Genomic DNA, 17,417 nt, shown 5'->3' with positions numbered 1-17,417 from the left:
TAATATTAAGCAGAGAACAGAAGAGCAAGAATAATTGAAATTAAAAGAGCCATTCAAGGAACTTCTGACTAAAAGAATGAATATATTTCGAAATATTTACAGTCCTTTTAGTGAATAAGTATTTATTTTAATATTTAAATTATATCACTGAAATGCTTGGCTGTTGAATATGAATTGAAAGTTATTCATAGTAAGATAGAAGAAAAAAGTATTGAAAATTTGCTGCACTGAATTCTAATTCAGATAAATTTTTAATATTCTTTAATGAGCTTTGAAAAACCATTATTTTGAAATTATGTCATTTAACTTGATATTATACAATAATGCGGGCAGAAAATTCTGCAATTATTATCCCAGGGTAAGTATCTTTGAGTATTCAAAAACGCAATGACATATATAATCATATGTGTGAAAAAAATTAAAATTCGTTAGCTTAAAATGCACACAATTTTTGTCATTAAATGGAATTTAAAAATGCATGCTATTTTTCTAATCAATTAACAATAAATAATTAATTATATAAAAACCCTTGTGTTTTTCTTTATGGATGATACAAGTGTTGTACTTGAAAATATTCTATTTGTGAGACAGTTTATAAAGATGACATACTACATCACATTACAATTCCTCGCGCAGCAAATCTTTAGAAAACTGAGATCATCTTGTTGATAACCATTTCCTAATTCTAATGCATCGCCATCTTTATAAAATGATATGTTTTTTCTCATAAGAAAAGACAAGAAGTAATTCCATGGGCAACTGAAAGACGTAGGAAATTTATCTTTCATTGACTTAAAAAGTAGAGAAATCACTTTCCACTGCCTTCACCAAAATACAACTTGTTTCTAGAGAATATTTCTATGTTTTTCCAACAGTAATTTAAATGCTAATGAATCCAGTAAAAATTGTTGTTTTTCAAATTATAATATCAAATCTAACTTACCTTATTAAAATAAACTAAGCAATAAGTTCTATTTAATAATAGACATGATAAAGCTCAAATAAGGATTTTTGTTTTCCTTAAGAAAGTGAATCCAAAAATATCATTTTATTGTGTATTTAATATCAAATTCCAACGTTAGCGTAAGCTAACATCAAAGTCTTCAACAAAATTATGCATGCACTAATATTGGAATCTAGGTGCAGCATTCAAAATGCAAATATGCCTTATGAATCCAATTTTATTTGAAATAGTATGCTCAAAACTTTTTAACTATTTTTATATCTAATGTAAGAAAATATTAAAATCATACATGTATTTACAACAGCAGCAGCATTCAAACTGCTAAAGCACTATATGGATACATTGTTATTATAAATTATATCCCTATATTCTGAAAACATTTTTAATTTTTATGTAAATTCAATATAAGAAAATATCAAAATCGCTACACAAATGATGTCATGTCCTTATTTAAATCGATATGTTAGAACTGAGTTCGATATCCTTAATTTCTATATGGATACATTGTTCTTTGAAATCGCGCTTCTGTATACTCAGAAAATTTTTGAAAGGAACTGAAAAATTCCGAACAACAAAGGAATTTAAAAACTAAACCTATACTAATTTTCTACACTTTTGCTCCCGTTCTTCAAATAAAATATTTATTGGGTCGTTCTTGGCCGGAAAGGATTTTGACTTATCAAATTGTACTACAGTGCAATTACAGTACAATCTAAATGTAGTATTACAGTATTACCTAAGCCAAAAGAGCAAAGTTTTTTGAACGAAAAAAACAAGTAGAAAATCATGTGCTTCTACAATCTAGTAAATTCTTTCTCCAATTATTAATACATATTTTTTTTAACTTCAAACGAAATATGTTTTTAAATATCGCTAAGATAAACATATATATATTTGTTGTTATGATGTAAACATTTGTTTGCTGGTGCACAGGTTTTATCAGCTGTGAATTTTTTTCTAAATTAACATATCAGATAAGACAAAAAAAATTGAAGTAAAGTAAATACAGACAGAGTTTAAACAATCACTTTACTTGCATACATATAAATTTGACTAGTCAATAAAGAGAGTAAGAATTTCCTTTCTGACTGTTCCGTTAAATTCTGGAAATTCCAATGCCAAGTTTCATTTTTTTTTTCTATTTCATAATGTGACGCCATTTAATTCCTTAGAATCCTTAAAAGCACAATCATTGATTTTAAATGAGCAATTTTGTATCAAAACTAAGTTTAATGGGAAAATGCTCCCATCTTTTAAAATAACAATGACTTCCCTAATGTTATTTTCTTCATCTAAAGGAAAACTAAATTGCATAACACGAACACTAATGATTGTTTTTATTAGTGAAATATTGAAGAAATATTCCTTCCGAAATGTTGAATTTAATAACGCATTACTGGATCATTCTTTTGTGTTCTGTTAAATATTGAAGCCATTTCAATTGCCAAACACTCGATTCGGAAGGGGAAGGGGCGGATCTATTCATTTTTTCCTGCTGTGTATTCTCATGTTAATCACTCAATATCGCTTGAGGGAGAAAGATTGTGATAAACTACTTAACGCTTATCCATTTTCATCTTGTGTGCTTAGCTCCTCTTTGTCAGCTATTTAATAATGTTTCTAGATGAGAATGATAAACGAGATGTTTCAAGAACACTGTTCGAAATGCACGGAAGAAGATATTATAGCATACTTTTAGGTATCATTCAGAAACGGGGAACTTTACCACGTACTGCTATGGTAGAGTAAAGCAATTTGTAATGCATCCATTTTTGTGTGTCAATTACTTTGACACGTCTTTGGGCCATAAAGGAAATCCAAAATGGAATGAGTCTAGGAGCTTTTGCATCAGTGTTTCTTTTTTATCCCAATAGAATTTTTTATCCGAGTTATTGAGCTTCGCGTTTAATACTGTTAACAATTAATGATGCTCTTATCAATGTTTTAAGGATAATTTTTTGAATATTTTAAGATTTATTATATAAAGATAATAGAATAAAATCAGATAAATATTTTTCATATCTTATATACATTACTTACGTACAAAATAAACGACATTTCTCTAGAATATTTTAAGAGATATTGCTGACACATTTAAGATTCCGAAAAATATTGTTATTCGCTATCAATAAAAATAATTTTTTCATTTGGTAGCCGATTGAATTTTTTTAACATAAATCAACTTTGGATTCAAGAGAAACATCAAAAAGATTATTGTGTTTCAAATGATTTCCAACTACAGACTTAATTACTGCAGCCAAGAAGTCGACTTTTGTCTGTAGCCATAGAAACAGAATTTATCCCATTTCCGGCAGGGATATTCCGGAGAAGTTCATTCAAGATCGGTACACATTCGTGCAGTGTTTTGGAGAAAATGAAAATTACACATCCGCTGTATAATGTCGTTTTCCATAATGAGCGCTACCATACAAACTTCAGTTCAAGAAGTTCTTGAAGCCAGCAGATTTTTCCTCAAAAATTTCAGAAAATAAATACTACTTCTTTTCAAATACAAAGTTTATTACATGCAATAGAATGCTTGAATAAGTATTAAAAAAATAATTCAATATACTCCCTAAAACTCCATTTATAGAAAATTTTGTACTTACTGCGCTTATAAATAAAGAATATGGACTTAGGCTAGACGCGCATATGTAGATTTGCTTTGTAATATGTTATGCTACGTCTCAAAAAATACTTGCAAATTCAAGGAAAATGAAGAAATAGACAAAGATAAAATATACGGCTAAAGAGGGAAAGAAAAGGTTTTGTCAAGCTGTCAAATGGCTGAATAATTTGGTGTTTAGTGATTCAGTCCTTTTGTATTCTTTCTTCTTCGAGTCCTACTTTTTCTCCAATCCCAACCATCCAATATTTCCTATAACTTAGTTTCAGTATTTCACTTTGGGGGACCCACAAATGTTGAATTACGAACACAAGGAAATGCTTCGCATCATTTATTCTCGGATACCAAGATATATCACAGATATAAAAGAAAAGAAATATCTGATTCGGTATTTCGCTGCCATTCGTCTATTGGGGATTGAATTGAATACGCAATAAAACTTCGATTGAAGTCCACTTTAAAAATTAAAAATCTAACTTTGCTATCAAATACTTTTTGCTCACCGCTCTATTAAATATCTATCATTTCTTTAAATCGTTTTTCCTTCCTTTATATTTTTTATATTAACCAACTTCAATAGCCTTAAACTTTTTCAAATTTTATGAATCGTTAGTTTCATAACTGAGAGGATATCAAGCAAAGGTATTTTTATTAATATTCTCCTTCGTAATTTCTAAATCGTAAAACTAAAGAAAATTAAAGCGATAGACTTTTAATCATTCAAAATAATTTAAATCTGAAATAAATAGCTGATTTTAGCATGACTATTATGTTCAAAAAGTTCCGAAACATTTTCTTTTGGAATGTTTTTACCACCTCTTTCAGTGGATTCATCACTCTACTTCTTCCAAACTTTAGAACCGTTTCTCTAAAAGCTAGTTTTTAATTCGTGGAAAAAATCACATGGAGTGAAATCAGGGGAATAAACAAGCAAAAGCACAAAAATGCAATATTTTGATAGGTAATTTGGCATCAAAAGGAACTGTGAACTGATGCCTCGACTTAATGGAATACACACGAATCGAGCTTCATCACGACAGTTGGTTTTGAACGCGAACTACCCAATGTGTTGAATGTATTTGAATTAAAGGAAATCTGATCTAATTAGTCGGGCACATGATGCTGTACACTTTTTCTGCAAGAAATGGTAAATTTCATTTACAATTGAAAAATAACAAAATATTTAAACTGTTCCGAGACATTTTGAGCATATTTTTTAACCTTTTCGTGAAGGGCAACTTTAAAAACATGTCTCAATGATTTTAAGCAAGTTTTAGAGTTAAGACATAATCAATTGATTAAATGAATTGTGTTATACTATTATTGCATTGAAATAAATTATTGAATAATATTATGCTATTGAAACGTTATTTATAAAGAATAATTCACAGTATTGCAAAAATCGTTTCGCAAGCATGAAAAAATTTATTCGGAAACATGGTATCTAAATAGCTTTTGGAGGGTTACCTTTTTTACGACAAACTCGAACCAATCGGTAGCACAAATTTTTCTATACTGACTTACCAGTATACCACATTTGTTGTATACTGGAAAGTCAGTACAGAATTACCATGTTTATTGTTTATTGTTTCAACAGAATTGCAGGATATAAAGCATTGACACCCTTGGTGATAACTCACTTGACACCTTGAATCTCTCGTTTGAAATGGAAACTTACCCTCCAGTATTTAATTAGCACGGCCGGTTGGGCAGTGTCAATATTGAAAGAGTTAAACATTATTTTGATTCTTAATGATGGGATAAAAGATGGTCCATTTCTTTACAACTGTCAAATCATGATTGTAAAATACGAATTAAAATTTTCGAAATCTCAATAAATACTTTAATTTAACATGCTTTTAGTATGATTTTGTAACGTTGGATAAAAATGTGCCGAATACTGCGGCAAAAGTTCTCACAAAGGCTTCAAATTTACAGTCTCCCAGAAATGTTACTTTTGTTTTCTACAAATTTTATTGTAAAATAAAAACTATTTCAATTATTGCAGAAATATTTTCTTGTATATTGCTTGAATCATTTAATACATTACCTTTTATGCATTAAATAATGCCTTGAAAAACTCGTGTAACTTTATGGCTGTTATTAACACATACGCATTAAATGAAACAAGTGTAAATGCGAATATAGTCAACTGTCTCAGGACACGGTATTCAAATAATACGGTACCAAAATTGAAACAAACTCCTAGAGTCCTGTATCCTTGCAATATGGGAGGAATTAATTGTATTATATGAGGGCGAAATGAATGAACACATTGTTATTATTTGCGGAAAAACCCATAAAAATAAATTTATTTTTATGGCGTTAGAAAATAATAGGAAAAATACTAGAAACAAATTTATATTAAAACCATCAAAGATAGTAGCATTATCTTCTCGTTACTTTTAGTCAGTTACTTTAAAAGTTTTATGTGATTACCTTGAAAAACAGCATCCTCTACATTCTTCTTATAGACGTGTTGTACAAAAATGAATCAGTTATTCTAAGCACCAGATTTTAGGTTTTCCTATTATTTTAACATATTTATACAAAAAGGAATTGAAAAATTATTTCCTTTAGATTATTTATAGTTTGAAAGACTATTCAGGAAAATTATTCAAACAAAGTAATAAATATAATAAAATAATCTTCACTTACATGTTCAACCAAGTCAAACTTTCTTCCCTTATGCCACTATTCTCGAAAAATTCTCCGAATCATTAAAACTGAATTTTTTTTAAATAAACTCTTTAACTGTTACCTTCTTTCTAAGTGTAAAATAATTCCTTTCAAAGGGTCACAGATGTTGCTACCTGTGACAAAGCAAACTTCCAAAGAAAATATGCTCACGTACAGCATTGAAGCCATACAATGTTTGGAAAATAACTTGATCGGAAGTAAACGAAGAAGATAATCAGCTCAGGCTTTTGAGTATCAAATAACTCAGCAAAATATCTTCTTTTTCTTCACTTGTTCTCAACGTCTTTTCTTTTCTAGGCATTGTGGTGTTTCCAAGATGAAGTTGGTGTGGTGGGTATCATGTTTCAGCAGATTTCTAAATAGCTCACTACGTGACTCCTCAAAAGACATTTTCTCTTAGTAGATCTAAAAAAATCATTTGGCTCTTCTCTTCTTGTATTTTTATCTAAAACTTTTATCTCTTACGGCTCTCTTACCATTCTTCCGGAATAAATAACCGGCGATTCTTTTTTTTTTAAGAGTGTCGTTGTTAAGTGCTTTTAAGATTGGAAAGCTTCGAAACAAAACAACTCCTTTCCGATGGAATTTGTTTTGTTTTTCGCTTGAATTCATTATTTTTTTTTAAATGCTTCTTTTGTTGGTTGTTTAATTTGCTTATCTGAGTATTTAGATAGTGAGGATCAAATGCCAGCCAAAACAATGAAGAAATAAGATTTTTAATTTGATGGAAAACTTCCCACAATCTTTAGAAGGAATTCTTATGAAACGCATTTATATTGCTTTACGGAAACTATTGTTTAGTAAAAATTGGTAGCTTGGGGCTTTCGTTAACAACTATCAGTGTTCTCATAGTTGTTATATGCTAATTTTCTGACAGTGCCTGATAGTGATTGCTTGACAGTGCCTGATTTTCTTTTTCTAGTGCCTGATAGTGTTATGTTAATTTTTGGAGTGTTCATTAAACATAGCAGAACTCGCCAAAATATCTTTTTTCTCATTTTTAGGCAAATGACTGTTTCCATGGAGAAATTGGTGTGAATGGTTCTGTATTTAAGAAGATCTCTAAATCATTCATTACGTAAATATTTGAAAGGATATTTTCTTTTAGGAGATTAAAAACACATTGAGATCTCATTTTTCCTACATTTCTGACTAAACTTTTTATCCCTTATTGCTCTTTTACAATTCTTCCAAAAAGATGTTGATAAATACTTTTAAGGTATAAAAATTTCGAAATAAAATGTTATCTCTCTAGAATTTGTTTTATTTTTTGCTTAAATGCACTATTTTTTTTAATTAATTACTCATTTGTTTAACTAATTATTTAGATATTCTGCATTAGATGAGAGTCAGAACAATGCAAAGAAAGAAGATAATTTTCTGAAAAATAGTGGAAATATTCGAATAAGATTCGTTCAGTTTTGATAGTAAAATGTTAAACACAGTGAAGTTAATAAAACATTTCAAATTTGTATCTGATTCCGTCATACGTAAAATACATATAATACACATTTTTAATGTTATATGTATTAAATTTTGTTTCAAAAAATCTAAAAATGAGACACATTATAAGTATTGATTTTATCGCTGATCGCCGTTCTATTTGTTTCTATTAGTGATCAGTCACAGAGCAACGAAATAGGAATCTATTATTGTGTCACTTCCACTGTAATAATAATAAAAAAAATAAACAATTTAAAAAATCTTTCAAAACAGACTAAAAGCAGGGAAAAAAGTTTTACTGATTTATAATTAAAAATCATGAGAAAATATACCTCTCGGAACTCATAACAACATCTTAAGCTATGTAATTTTGGGAAGCAAAGAAAAATTCTGCCTTTTGGAATCTCCTATTCAAATTTTGTTAGTGATTATTCAGACCATTACTTTCATTCAGTTCCAATTCGTCTTCAGACTTATAAATACTGTAGAGCTGAATAATAATTATAATCATAGATTACCTTTCATTTTATCAATCCTTTTTTTTATCTCTTTGCCATTTGTGTTCAATATCTAGCATTTTTGAAATTTAAATGTGACTTCACATTCCATTTTCTCTTTTGAAATTTAAAAACTCTCATGAATTCAATTAGACGCTTAATTCCGTGAATATACGTAAAAGAGGAACACCAAATGCATTATTTGAAGATGGGTTTCAAAATGAAACCAACCCTCCCTCCATCCCATATGTAACAGCTATATTATATTTTACAAAAAAAATATTTTAAGAGCAAAATCCAAAATGCACTACGAATCTTTCATGGTAAAAAAAAATAGATAGAAAAAATTCCCGGTGTTTATTTTTTTAATGCATACGAGTATTATAACAATTTTTGATGAAAAATCATAAATATCACTCTTATAACATCTTAAATTTATTTAACAGATTTTTTTTTCCAACAAGAATTAGGAACTGTTCGTTATTCTCAAAGCGACAGAATGCCCTCAAAATATTTAAAAGAATTCGTCAAAAGAATTGAACTGTCTGATTGTTACTGTCATTTTTCTCAAATATAGAGATGGAATCACATAAGACAATCTTATCATTCCTTACAAAATAACATTTCCTAAATAAAAGCTCTATCCTGTACATACTAAAAGAAACAAATATTTCTTTTCTCCGTAATTATTGGAATTTGGAATGTTATTTAAGCTTAGGATGTCAAAAACCAATTTCATTCCAGTAAAGTTCTCCACCTTTCATCACTTGTGTTGATAAGTCACACTGGAAAGGAAGGAAATAAAGGAGCTTCGAACAGAAGGTAACGGCAAGTAAGTGCTGTGAAAATAAAACGGAGGTATTATATAAATAAAATAAATTTATAAAAACACAGTTTCTTTGGTATATAAATTTTTAGCTACAAAAATGTCTGCTCTAGAGATCTTTGCTTTTTAACCACAATGACTCAGCATGTCGCCTAAATTTATGTCAAGTAGAATAAACATAAAATATTTGTTATTTTTTTTCCTTTTCTTATATGTGTATGAGTAGCATCCGTGTGTGCGTGCGTTATTGTGTGCGCGCAAGCGTGATTATGTGCGTGCATGCATGCGTGTGCGTCTCTATATTTTTTTCTTATGTTTACGTTAAGGCATACGAAAATTCCTGAAATGTTTTACAAACTTTTGTAATAGAATCACAACATTTCCTTGCAGAGCTGTGTTTCTTTAAGTGAATTTATCATTTTTATCTAATATTGTCATGCATAAAAGAATTCTTACAGATATTATATTTTTTCTTCAAACACATGCAAAAATATTATAATTTCTTTTCCAAACTGTGCAGTGGTACCCCATAAAATTCAATGTTATTTAATAATTAATGTTATCCCATCAAACATATTATTTGATTCTCTTAAATTAGCGTTCATTTCTTAGTGAGAAATGCTTTGGAAGTTGAATTTTTAACTTTTTGAAAACTTAATACTTAACATTTAAACAATAAAATCAAAAATCATTTATTTCTTTAACTGATGTTCGCAAAAGCTATAGCAATTTTTCACAAATTTTGTCGCAGTGTCATCTAAAAGGCAATTTATATATTCACAATATTTTGCTCACGAATAATTCTATTCTCTGAGCGCTTAAAGTGACAATTGTTTCTTTCTTCCCAAAGAACTTCATGTCATATGGAATTCTGAATATTATCTATATTTAAAGTCTCTAGGGTAACAATCAGAAGTAAGAAATTTCTGAAATTGTTGCATTCTATCAACTTTTCATAAATTTTGCCACAGAATTTATATTATGACATCGCGCAGCTCAAAGCTTTGCTTAGGAATAGTTCCATTCAGTGAACTTTTAGTAATAACGCCTTACTTACGAATACTTCTAGTCTTTGTACGCTATATGTGACAACTATTTCTCTCTCCCCAAAACATTTCATGTCAAATGGAATTCGGAATAATATCAATATTAAGAGTGAATATCATAATAATTAAAACTACTTATTTCTAATGGTCTTGCATTCCAAGATTTTATTAGCCTTATTGCTATAAAATCACACAAAATTTATTTTATACCATCGTACATTACAACTTCTTGCTTACGAATAGATAACTCGGTCTCTTAGTGCTTTCAATTATAGTTCATAACATCTTGCTTAGAAAGTTTTATTCTGTGTAAGCTTAAAGTAACAACTCATTCTTCTTCCAGAAGCATTGCATGGAAACTAAAATTCGTAATGTTATCTAAACTTATCATGTCAAACCAAATTGTCGGAAACCAATTTCATTCCAGTTAAGTTCACGTAGTCTCGTAATGCGCTCTGAAAGGAAGGGGGTAAACCCTGGGCGCGAGGTGAGGACAAATAAGTACTGTTGAAATAAAATTGCTATTTGAGTCCATCCATCAGAATTGGGCCAAAGGGGAGAAAAGAACTTTGCTGAAGAGGCAGCTAAATCCATCTTGCTAGTGGTCGAAAAAAAAGAGCAATACTTCTTCAATAAACGTCTTCCCTTTTGCCACCATCCCTCGCTATCTCGATCTCCATGGCAACCCGAAAACACCCCAGAGAAATTTCCATTCAACGAAAGAAGAGAAAAAAGTGTTACGGAAATGGTATGTGATGGTTATCTGCAAAATATTTCTAGTTAACATTTTTGTGTGTGCAGTGTCTTTTTTTACTGGTCGACAATTAAAGTGTTGAAATTCCTGATTTTTGAGATGGTGTATGTAGGTTGTCTAAAAAACAGATTTGCTTAGAATTTTTGTACTTTTTTTACTATTATTGCATCATAGATGTTTTAATTCTCATTTATACTTTGCTGAATTTGAAAGAGGAATGGAATTTTGGAATGCTATGTGTAAAGTATTAACATGATGATAAATGTTTCCAATTATTGATTTTATGTTATTTATCTTTACATGAGTTTTATGTTTTCTGATGTACGTAACTTATGTTATTCTAAATAATGTTAACGCACATGAGTATTCAATATTATTAGAATATTATCTCTGCTTCTTACATATAATGGATATTGTGATAATGGAATGTTGAAATATATTTGGTAATTGTGAGTGGTAATGCAATGAATGTAACGGATTTGTGTCTACAGTTATTGCTCTTTATAAAACTTTTCTGGGGCTTGTATTTAAATACTGAAGAATATATTTTGAATTCTTTCTGAAACATATATATTGAAATTTCTCTCCGAAGTCCTTACGTTATAATCTCACTTCCGACATGTAGCTCTTTGAAACTCTGATTTTGGCTTTCAAATCTTTCTAAACAGTTTTTCAAGGTAATCTTGCCAAGTCATTTTCGTAATCGTAAATATTTAATATTCCCATGTCTGAAATCGTATTTAAGACTTTCAGCTGTTAGATGCATTACTTTTCATCACAGTGCTTAAATCTTTCATTACCATGGCGGGAGTGAAGTATCTTTTGTAAAGAACGGTAGAACCCTAATATCATTTTGTTTTGTTCTCCAATGAGATTATCAGAATCCGTTAAGGATTTTGCCAGTTTATTTAAGACTCTCTAGTTCTCTTCCTCTATATATGGAATCATAATAATAAACACACAATTATTTTGACTAATAACAGCATATATAAGCATAAATAAGATTTTGTTATCAATTGCATTATTGATTAAAAGGTTGATTGCAATGATTGTTATCAATGCCAGTAGATTTCGACAATAGCAAAGCGGCGTTCTCAAGTATTTTATTTCTGGGATGTCACTCGTCAAGTCTGTTCAAAATAAGTTTTTAACAATAAATAGGATGTCATAGCATATCACAAGTAATACAGAGGAGGAAATGAGAAAGTATTTCTTATGATCCATTGGACTTACAAAAATTGTCATACTGGTTTTATTAGTCCTGCTGTATGAAAGGTATTAATAAATACTTTTCTATACTACTGATTCAGTTTCGTTCCTGAAATATCATATATATTCTATCAGCTGACAAGAATGAAATCAGATCATACTACAAAGGAATGAACTATGATGGACTTCTTGAATAACAAATTTAGTTTTACTTTGCTCCCTTATTAGGAGGGAGTAGACGATTGCACATGGATGATGCTGATAATATTTTTCCCCTCCGCTATTGGAGACGTGATCACACGTTCGTGATGCTGCTTATATGAATTTCCTACAGTGGGCTACTTGAAAGCCCTACAGCAAGTAAGCGTGATTACACGACAACACAGTCTTGTTGCAAACGTAATTACCCACATTTAATAACTCATTATGTTATGATGTGCTATTCATGTAAGTCCTTTTCACCCATGCAAAGTGCACAGTAACAGAGGTCACCAAATTTCCTGTTAGAGTTTTAGTTTGTTCAGTGCTTCATGAACAGTCTTAAAGTCAACATAATTAATACAAAATAAATAATGCAAAATATACAGACATATTTATTGGTAATTAGAAATTATTTAACGTAATAACAGTTTCATATACATATCTTACAATATACGCAATAAAATATATAAATAGAAAAGCTCTTAAAGAAAGATTTGGAAGAATAATTAATGTTCACTAATAATTCAATAAATTTACTTTTTCTGTGATTAAAAATAATATATAAAGTGAACATTTTTTATTATTAATTTTAATGTATAAAAAATGTTATGTAAAAAAATAATAAATTTCTAAAGAAATCTACTCTCGTCTACTGACAACATCGAAATAAAGAGTTCGAATTTGAAATACTCTTTTCTCTCTCTTTTAGTATTTATTTTTAAATATTTCCATTGCAAGCTTCAAAAAAATTATACTTCTTAATTAATGTTTATTAATTTATTAATATTTTTATGGAATGTAAGAACACATTCATTAAAATTTTGTTTCAAGTATTGCTTAAAAATACAGCTATAACTTTTTTTAAAAAATCAAATTAATTATTCTCCATTATTTTCATTACTTATTTTTATTGATTCATTTTTTACCTTAGTTAATTTTCATATTTTTTTATTTGAATATTACTTTTAGGATGACTAAGAGTGAAAAAAGTAGGAAGAAATAATACATTTATTTCTTCTTGCGTATATTTAATACAGCTACTGTTAAAAAATATTCTCTTTTTACATACAACTCCATTCCATACTTCGTAAATGACACGTTGTATATCATACAATTTACGCTGTATCTTATTTAATACTGCTGTTCAACGCCATAAAAACCACGAAAGAAATAAAACGTTTAGTTTTATGACTACTTAAGTTCAAATTCAGCTTTTTTTTTTTATGGTTGCACCTCCCTGAATCGAAAGAAAAAGAAGAGGCGCTGTTTTTCACCTCTAAAATACTTATTGAGAGTCGTGACTTCAAGTATTACATTTAACGATCGCTTAACTCACTCTTTTAGCAAGTCCGGAATCTCTAAGTGGGTAGTTGAGCACACCTAACGGCGACATAAAGAACTTAAACGCTGCCACCGCTTTTGTGAAATCTGTAAAACATCGACAGAACTCTTAGTTGCAGGTTATTGAGATTTCAGCGTCATTGGCTTGAAGGATTTTAAAAGCACTTTTCTCAAGGGTATTCTGATTTGTTCTGTATTGAAAAAATTGAAAAAACGAGTTTTAAAAAATGTTGAGTTTTGTGCAAAATTCATTAGAAGCTTTAATTGTATGCAAGATTAATTTAAGTGTCATCGATTGGAAGAGTTATAAAGAACGTTACAAGTGGATAGTTTAATGTTGAGAAAGCTAAAAAGAAAGAAAAAAAAATGTTGAATTTAAGGTTTCAAGCGAATTTTACTACAGGCCTTAACTGACAATTTAAAAAAAATTACAGCTTCATTGTTTTGAAGAATTTTAAAAGGACTTTTCTGAAGGATAGTTCGATTTATTGTATTGAGAACAAATAAAAAATTATAGCTTCAAAATAAATAAAGCAAAATTGCAAAGAGTACAATTTAAGTTCAATATTCATCTTATGAGCATTAGGTTTTGAAAAAATTTGAATCCCTAATTTTTTCTTCAAATATTAAATGGACAATCCATTTTCATTGATAAATTTTTGAAGAATGATAGCTTCCAATAAGCCAAAGTCTGTAAATATTCCAAAATTCTGTTGTAGTTATCAAATTTTTTATTCTTTTTAATGCTATGAAGCAAATGAAATTTTACAAAATCTTAGCTATTTTGCTCATAATTCCAAATTAACTCAGAAATAGTTCTTATATGGAAAAATGACTGTTATATTTTCTAATTACAAATATATTAGATAAAAGGCTGCAACACGGAGTGAAATAATAAAAAATAAATATTTTCCATTTCTCAGGAATTGGGCCTGAATTTCTTAGTTTTATTTTTAATATTTTTTAATTTATATTCTATAAATGAATATTAGCAACAATATATCTTTCTAGATTACGGCTATATTAAATAACTGAATAAAAAATTGCATATAATTATTTTTAAGTTTGATTGTTTTTAAAATTGTTTGGCATTAACCATACTTTCTATATATTTAGATTGTTAAAAATTCTAATCAATCAACATTGTTATTGAATAAATCAAATCTCTTTTCTTACTAAACAAATTTTACAAATATTTGGAAATCTTAAAATAGTTTGAGCCTACCGTAAACTATTTATTTCAACTGAAAATATGTAAATCTTTATAAATAAACGTAAAGGAAGCATAAAAAATAATTTTAAATTTGATTTTAATTGTGACTTATTACTTCAAATATTCAATTTTTAATTATTATTTCTCATCGCAAAGTCCTTCTTTGTATGGTCAAAAATGTTGTAGGTCAATAATGTTAACAGTTAAGTATAAAAATCATTCAGAATTTACTGAAAAAAATGATCGAGATGTAAACATGAATTTATGCGTTTCTAACGTTAAGACTCAACCGCTAAGTACTATTAAGTTCTAACTTTACTTTTCTGTAAGTGCTAACAAAATAAAGATTATTGAATGCTAAAAAAATTTATAAGAAAGCATTTAATTTCTTTTTCTAATAACAGGTATTTGACTTCGTTCAAGCTTTTTATTTTTGAACTCGTGCTTTCCTTGCACATTAGCAGCACATTTTAAATATTCTGATTTAGATCTGGAGTTAATAAATTTTTCAAGATGGATGGATATAAGATAATTTTTTAGAACAAATAGAAATTTCAATACATTTTTCCTTTTCGGTAGAAATCTTGCATTGTTTTGTGGCTGCCAATCACTTCTCATGCTCTAATTTGTCTGCCTCGCACATATAATTACAAAATTTTTATTTGAATCTGAAAATTAAATATAAGTCGGCTAGTTTAAGTATCTCATGGGCTTTTAATTTTCTAATATGGAGAGAAATAAAAACAAATACCCCAAATAAATGTGGCATCTAATTAGAAAGCTCAGTAAATTCGTAGATCAAGGACTTCTGCTTTCCAAATTATCTGTCATTATCACAATTTATTCACCAATAATAAGATGGTAACTTGTAATTTCGCAGTTTTAAAATTTTGCGCTTTTAAAATATCTCGCTGATTCTTAATGTGGCTAATTTTTAATGTTAATTATTGTTTACTACGATAGAATTAGTGTGCATTTAATGAATTAAAATTCTAGCAGATAATAAAATACAGCTCCTGGCAAAAAAGATACTCAAAAGGTTTTTACCACAAATGGAATTATTTTCAACATTTACATTTTTCAAAAAAAAAAATCAAATTTTTTACATTTTACCTACATAAATCGGGATTCTTTTTGTCACCAAATTTGTATGTTTTTACCTTTTTTTATTAAAGCTCCTTCAAGTATTCCGGAGAGTTGGCTCACACCTAAAATAAATACATCCCAATTTTTTTTTTTTTTTTCAACGTGGAGACACTTTCTTGTTCCGATCATCAATCATACGTTGAGCTGTCATGATTTGAATAGAATGTCTCATATTTTGTCTGATTTTGGAATAGTGCCGGTAAATAAGTGTTCTTTCAATATAAAAGACATTATGGAATATTTTTCGAACCTTAATTGCATACTAGTTGTGAAAATTATTTTTGTTGCCATGAATAAAACAGCAGATGGTTTTTGATGTGGGGAGGTTTTGTGTATAAATTTTTTATGTTACACTGAAAAAAAAAATGGAATATTGCATTTTTAAGGCAACAATAAATAATATTCTGACTTTTACAAAAAGTGAGTAAGGTCTAAAATCAATTCCATCTTTCTTTTTAACTTGTTTTAGTCATTTCTTTTGATTACAATGAAGTATTTGAGAATTTTGTACTCCATGAAAAATTATTTTTTTAAAGCACAGTATGCTTAAAATACTTAACATTTGCTTTAATAATTTGATTTAATTTCAGATTTTTTTATTTTAACTCTTTATGTTTTCAGGGCATAGTAGTTAGGACTTTTAATTATGTTAAATAATCATTCATCAAAAATTTTAATTCTTAAAGTCAAAATGATCTTTGAAAGAAGCTACATACGTTGAACTTTATACTTACCTGGTCACAAAATTAGCCACAAAAAATAAAGACGTTATTTTAAAAAAAAATGGAAATAATTTATGTACATTAAATAAATCTTTGAATTTATGGATGCAATTTAAAAATTATAGTCAATATCCAACAACGAGGTTCATTTCAAAAAGTGGAAAATCCGTTCTTTTCCAGCGTTCTGATGCCACTGAGTTTCAATGTCACATTTAAATTATCTTGCATTTGCCATATACAACATCAATTGTTACGCCACTCAATTTTAAGTGGGCTTTTGAGCATGTTAATTTCACATGTCATGCATGTAGATAAACTTTCTTAACACGATTTCGATACGGCACAAAACCAACTCCACCATGTTGTTGAAAGATTCAATGAATGGAATTAATAAGTACATGATGCACATCAAATATCTTCGCTAATCTCATTGTGTAATTCATAGGAGGAAAAAAGAGTGACGTCACAGCACAGGTTAAATTAACATCAGCTTGATAGCATGCATGGTTAAATTTGTCATGTGACGTTGATGATATATTATTCTATTGTTATTTTTATAGTTATAATTCAAAATAAATTCTTCTTCTTAAATTACAGTTCATGTAAAATAAAAGCATCATTGTTAAATTCAAGTAGTAAATTAATACACAATATTATGCCTGGTTTTTGCATAATATTGTGTATTAATTTGCAAAATTATACAAATATTATATTATGTAAAACTATGCA

The 17,417-nt window shown here is 28.7% G+C and overlaps 1 protein-coding gene across 2 annotated transcripts in view; it reads right to left on the bottom strand.

Annotated features, from left to right (window-relative positions):
- LOC129960791 (uncharacterized) overlaps positions 1 to 17,417 on the bottom strand; it is a 148,263-nt gene that overhangs the window by 96,944 nt on the left and 33,902 nt on the right. The window contains exon 1 of one of the 2 annotated variants that reach the window (XM_056074439.1): positions 6,249 to 6,288. The exons of the other annotated variant lie outside the window; for it this stretch is intronic. The gene's annotated coding sequence lies outside the window, so the exon portion shown is untranslated. Of the gene's footprint in view, positions 1 to 6,248; positions 6,289 to 17,417 lie in introns of those variants that run through there. 2 annotated transcript variants of the gene reach the window in all.

The sequence above is a fragment of the Argiope bruennichi genome, chromosome X2, assembly GCF_947563725.1.
Source record: "Argiope bruennichi chromosome X2, qqArgBrue1.1, whole genome shotgun sequence".
Taxonomy (NCBI): domain Eukaryota; kingdom Metazoa; phylum Arthropoda; class Arachnida; order Araneae; family Araneidae; genus Argiope; species Argiope bruennichi.
Note: the sequence above shows the minus strand (reverse complement) of the source record. Positions and strands in the feature narration are given on the sequence as shown.